Source organism: Dreissena polymorpha, chromosome 3 (assembly GCF_020536995.1).
Source record: "Dreissena polymorpha isolate Duluth1 chromosome 3, UMN_Dpol_1.0, whole genome shotgun sequence".
Classification (NCBI taxonomy): Eukaryota; Metazoa; Mollusca; class Bivalvia; order Myida; family Dreissenidae; genus Dreissena; species Dreissena polymorpha.
In genome coordinates this window covers 99631079-99637908 of record NC_068357.1, presented here as the reverse complement: position 1 = coordinate 99637908, position 6830 = coordinate 99631079, and positions in this window count along the sequence as shown.

The following is a 6830-nucleotide window of genomic DNA, read 5'->3' as shown; positions in this document are numbered from 1 at the left end:
GAGAAGTGAATGTCACTTCTGTGCCACCGTACTTATCCGTGTAATCTAGAGTCCGTGGTAACACCGAAGTGGCGTCTATGCTTATATATTACGTGACATTCTGAGTGCTTTTAATTAACGCACAGCTTTCTGTGAACATAATGGACCATATCCACTTTCCCGTGGGCGTGGTAGGCTGAACGTAATGAATGACCTTTTTTTTAATGTGGGAGCACATTCGCCAACATATACTCCCGGTGGATTGGGATACAATTTTAATCCGTAGTTTTAACAATTTTAACAAATCAATATTATAACTATCGAGTGAACTTTTATATAGATGTAATACAGACTGTGTGAAATAAGACTGTCAGACACAAAATTACAATGTGTGGTAATCATCGATGAAATTCACCGTTAATAAAGGTATGTCTGACAGATTGAGTTATTGTCTAATTGGATTTTAACCAAAGATAATAAATTCTCCTTTTAAAGGGACCATTTCACAAAATTCGGCTTGTATTGAAGTTTGTCATTTAATACTTCAAATAAATGTGAAAATTTGAACTTTTTTCCTCCAGTAAAAAACAATTAAAGAAAGAAAAACAAACTAATCCAGAACTGGGCTCGAACCACCGACCCTTGGAGTAAAATTTTAGCTCGTACACCACTCGACCGTCCGTGCTCATGCAGTGCATGTTGTATGTTTTACTTTATATAAGCAATCATCGTAACATCGTACATAACGCAAGCAGACCCGACTGAATACTCTCCATTCATTCCTTTGGCTGATTTTAGCATAATCCACCGGAACATAGGCAACATCCGCGCCTTGGTAGTATAGAATGTAACTCTCTTTAGTGTGGGGAAATGCGGACTACTCTATTTTTTGCACACGCAATTTAGATACACATGTTTCCCAGTAACAATACCGGTAACTTCAATCATCAATTTCCCAAGACTTTGATGGTCAGTGCTGGGTCAGTAAATCGTCGGGGGGAGACGGAATTTACTATCAATAAATGCTATATGTTGATGACGCAGTATTCCCAGCAAACACCCGACGTTGAATAGACCTCGAATATTGGTTGAATTTCGGTCGCGACGTCGTCAACCAAAATACAACGTTGATTCAACGTTAGAATGGCGACGTTTAAACAATTCGTCGGGAAAAGACGTCTATACGACGTTGTTTTTGGTCATAAAATAACTATGTTGAAGAAATGTCTACCCAACTGGCACGTAACGTTCAATTACGTTACGCTTAAGTTCTATTTAGGTTATGATCACACAGAACGTTCCCAGAACGTTTTCAGAACGTTGTAAATCAAAGTATCAGTATTCGTAACTTGTGTTGTGAACGTTATCGGGAAACCAAATTTTAACGTTATATTCCTAAAGTTCGCAGAACGTTATAAGAACGTGTACAAATCAAACAATATAAACATGTAATTAAATATGTTTTCATAAAAAAATGACGTTTTTCGTTTCTTTTTTTTTTTTTTTTACAAAATACCCTCATAAGTAGATTTGCATTTTGACCCGTTTGTGTATCTTCGAATGTTTGCAAGCGCTATTCTCTTGTTATCTAAAAAAATCATCTCCCGCGTGCGAGCACTCGATTCCTTTGTTCACTGACCTACTGGCTAATTGGATTTTCAAACTGCGCTGTTATTGAATGTAAACCTTTTTCGGCATAGCTGTATTAAGCCAGCTTTTCACCTTACCTGACCTTTGTAAGTGTCCAATAAAATTCAAATAAAATTTCCCGCGGCTAGGTACAAATGAATACACTTCATTTATTTCATTGGCTGATTTGAGTATACCATCAGAACATTGGAAACATATCCGCGTCTTTGTAACACTGTTTTACTGCATGAAACAATTTTATCTCTAATGAAAAGGCTTAATAGATAGAACAGTTTTACACTCAATTCTCGACATCAATACAGTTTGTGCGTGCACCTTTTATTTTCAGAGAATTACCAGCGCAAAAGCGTTTATTTATTTAGTACTTTCTTCCATATTCCTGTCAACATGTTAGTAAAAGTATAAAGAGCAGTGGAAGCGAGGCCTCACTTTAATGCATTGCATTTCAACCCGCGAGGTTTCGGGTCAATTCGCGGACATTGAGAGTTTATATACAGGTCATCACCGGAGTTCGCTAGTTGCAATAATGTAACTCTGCTCTCCGTTAACACTACGTTTCGAGTTACAAGTCGAGACGATAGAAGCAATGGAGCAAAATCAAAATCTATAAAATAACATTTTCTCCGGCAATTAGAGTAAGGATCACCCAAGAAAACAATTTGTATTCATTCCCAGACGAAAAAAATAAACAGTTAACGAGATAAAACATACTTTCATCGAAAATTAGATTTCCCAATAAAAACTCGATCAAATTTCGGCCATGACAGTTACCGCGTGATCTCGCGAGATTTGAAAAAGAAATGTAGGAGGAGCTATGCCATATAAGGTAATCCTACTACGATGTTTACATAACAAAGAAAAAGCCCGCGATGGTACCCCGCCTTTTTTGCATGTACCAGAGATATCAGTCTGCTGTGGCTTCAGGGTAACATTTAAACCGTATTTTTCTTTTACTCTCTCGATCGCATTTACGTAGGCCGCCATGTTGGCTTTATTGAAAAATACTACGATTTCCATATATGGATACGATTTCCATATATGAAAATGGGTTTCTGACCTATTTTCTGATTGGCTGCCAAAAACTTATGCAAATAAGGTCAAACCGGAAATTCCAACGTTTTGTTTCAAGATGGCGGACGATCTAGGCGAAATCACTCTGATCCTTATGTTGGTTTTGGAAAAAGTGGAAATAACGCTTTAATTGGTATGTTTCATTAGAAATTTTTACTCGTATGAACTGGAAATTCTTTTTTGTCCTCAAATAGTTCAAGTTTAATGCTCTACACTGTAAGATAAGTCTTAAAATCATGCCGGTGTGATTCACTCCGGCACTTGCTCCATTGAAAAGACCTTTTGGATTCATAACTGTCGCCGGACGTAGGACGAAGACAGTTATGTTTATCACAACTAGAGTTCGCGGCCAGTAAAATAATCGTTATATAATAAAGACGCTATCCGTGAACTAGGTGACCTGGAGTTTTCTTTAGACCAGAAATATGTTAAATGAAGATATTCAGCAATATAATTATGGTATGTCAATAATAGATTCTTAATGTGTTTTCAACAATACAATGATAAATATTATTTTTGATAAATTTAACAATAATTATTCCACAATATTGCCTAATGTACTAAAGTGATATTATGAGCATCTAACAGTTTATAGGTGTCTATCGCAACCGTTAATTATTTTTGGTGTTTCTACTTCATATACACTTATATTAATTAATGCAGCATCAACATACTAAAACAATATACCAGAAAGAGAAAAATAATGCATTTGAATATCAACCGTACTTTCGTTTGACAACTGATCATGCGTTTACGAGTTGAACCTAAATTTAGTTTTAGTGCAGATTCGTTCATACGACACAAAGACACAATTTTGTTTTACGGACCATTTCGGCTTACAGGACTGGGTGGGTCACGTAAGAATATCGAATATCAAATATATTTTTATAAACAACTGGTAGCAAGGTGAGTTGCAGATAATTGATCAGTAACCACATTTTAACTAACTCTTTTGACCTGTTAATTCTTTTCAGCTCAATTCAACAGTGCAAAATGCCCATAATATCACTTTAAGCATGAGCGCGATGATTCTCGATACTGTTAATAATCGAATCAAATAGCAATGCCCGACAAACCACTAAATCAGGTTTGTTCGAAGAACGCGCTTATAAATACGGATACTTCGCGTGTGGCCGGTTGACTCATATGTTTTAATTTCACTTCCATTCTTCTTTTGGTTTTCTGTTGTGAATCTATAGGTTAATGACCAGCAATATGTAATAATGTGAAATAAGCCGCGAAAACTCCCCGTAACATCCCGTACTGCATGTGATGCAGCTAAGAACTGCACAGAAAAAGACATTCGCTATCCTTGATCTCATTCATTGAACTATCAACGCCGTATATCTTTTTTAAAGATATTTCTTGTTGTTCATTAATAAGAGAAGTTGGAACCTACAATCGACGATAAACAAGAGCTAGTTTGCGATGGAGGTTTTTATTGTTATTTCAGTTTGTAATATTAAAATTTATATCATTATGCACTTGCTTTAAATTCGAATTCGGAATTATGGGGAAACTCGTGCCATGGAGACTTCGTACCACTTTTGAATATACTACGTTCATATAGTCTTTTTTTGTTAGCAATTTGTTGTTGAAAAAAATCTTGAAAACACATGTTATTTCGTGAAAAATAAATATGTACGCTTAAACACCGTTTTCTTGAACACCGATAATCCGAATTCACCGTTAATTGAAAAAGAAATAAAATTCAAAATTTTATCTTAATCTCAATTATTAATTTTATTAAATTATAAAATTGAAATATACAATTATGTAAAATGTAGTTTATAAAAAGTGTTTGTTTGGGCATGACATGATTAAAATATTGATCTTGTTGGTTAATTTAAAATTTAGTTATGAATTTATACAGTCATAAAATACATTATTAAATTTAAAGATGTTGTAACGCTCGATTATTTTACCATGTATGATAGAAAATTCGGTTTCATATATGTGTATGTTCAAGATGACGCATATATGTGTGTTTTCTCGGTGTTATTAATGCGTTACATGTATGTCTTGTATTTTTTTTCTCCGTTTTTTTTAAAGAACAGTCGGTCATTTTGATATTTTTTGTACTTCCAGGACAACTTGGGCGACACCCGAAAAGATCCGGATTCAAGACAAAAAAGAACAACAATGCGATGATATGTATTTGTATAAATTAAATTCATGCAATAAACCTGTGAAGAATAAAGATGTGTTGGTTTTCAACCTCAATATGAAAGTCAGATTTAGGTTCGTTTTAGGTTAAATGATTACGTTATTCCGCAACGTTTCGGGAACGTTAAGCGAATCTTACATTTTAAAGGGACTGTCAACCGTGATTGACTTAAAAAAGAAAAGTTCTAAAATACCGTATTTGCTTTACAATTATTAGTTTATATTGATTAAAATATCACGACTGGTATATTACATAACTTGAAAAAAGTTGTTAAGTTTTTATATTTTCAGTATATTCGGTAATAAATTTTACTGGGTATGTCTACCAGGTAACTTATAAATCAGGCAAGTAGATTGATCATCATCGTCACGTGGTAAACCCAGGAATGCAAATTGTGCATGCGTAGTGAAGTGTATATAGTTTATATATAAAATGATCAATCTACTTGCGTTATTTATAGTGTGTATATCGTTATGTCACATATTTTCGCGATGTACTTTCGATTTCAAATCGCGAATTTGTATTACCGAATATACTGAAAATATGAACTTTGTTCAAGTAATGTAATATACAAGTCATGATATTTTAATCAATATAAACTAATAATTTAAAAAAATCACGGTATTTTAAAACTTTTATTTTTTCGTCAATCGCGGTTGACAGTTCCTTTAACGTTGCAAAGTGGTTGAATTTTGGGTGCAAAGAGGTTGAAGTTTGGTTGCAAAGTGGTTGTAGAATGGTTGGATTTTGGTCGAAAATTGGTTGAATTTTAGTTGTAACATGACGTTAAATCAACGTCATAAAATGACGTCTTAAAAAACTTTCATTTACAACCAAAATTCAACGGTCTCTCAACGTCATGGTACAACGTCTTTTCAACGTCTATTCAACGTCATATGTTTGCTGGGTTGCTTTTAAGATATCAAATAGCACGAATTTTAGGGAAAGAAATAATGAAAACATATCGGCATATGTCTTGTATTGTGAGACAAAACGACCGAAAATACTACAGTGTTCACGATTGAAGGGAAATCGTTTAATTGTTAAGCCTCATATGTGTGACGTACGTATCAGTCTCTCTGAAAATCTTTCCTGCAAGCCAGAATAGACTATCAACCTTTGCCAGTTTTCTATAAATAACACAACGTGACTTTAATTTTCAATCGGGGAGTATCGTGGTTTGATGTTCAATCTACAAGACGCTATGATATTTTTAAAGACCCGCCTCATGCAAAAATGGGTTGTATGCAATATGCTCCCAGCCAAGCTCCAGCCCAGCCTGCACATCCTCGCAGTCTTTTCAGGAAATGCATACTGCGGATGATACTCAGGAGATACCACGAAACCTTGCGGGCTTTTTTAGGGGAACTCGTAGCCCATGACCAGACAAATGCTAAGGTGATCTCGCGTTGTAAAATTTGTATAAAGAAACACGATTATGTAGTTTAATATACATGCACTTCATAACAAACATGTCATACGGTAGATATGCTTAAGTGAAAAGAGAACGCCGCAATACTTAAATCTTTGTTTTTCATATAATAATTTTAAAACTTTTTTTCCACTTTAATTTCAAAGTCAGCATATACGCCGAATACCTTTTTTTAAAGCTAATTAATTCTTGTTTCAATTTTGTCATTTTACCAAAACGTGAAAAGGTCCCTTTAAACTTAATAGCATTATTGGTCGCAAAAGCCCCATACAAGGAAAAAAGGATAATGACGTGCTCTGTTTTTATGAAGTCAATGATTCATTACACCATCCTATGGCACAGATTAAAGACCTTCCATTATCCCCAATGCTCGGGAGAAGGGGCGAAATTCCTATGTTAGTGCTTCAAGTTTTATTAATACTCTTGGCAACATTCGGTATGAGATATCAAACAAACATATCGAGTGAATGAAAAGTTATTAATTTGACCAGACCCAAATCTATACTTTCCTGCCCTGGTGGTGGCACACGT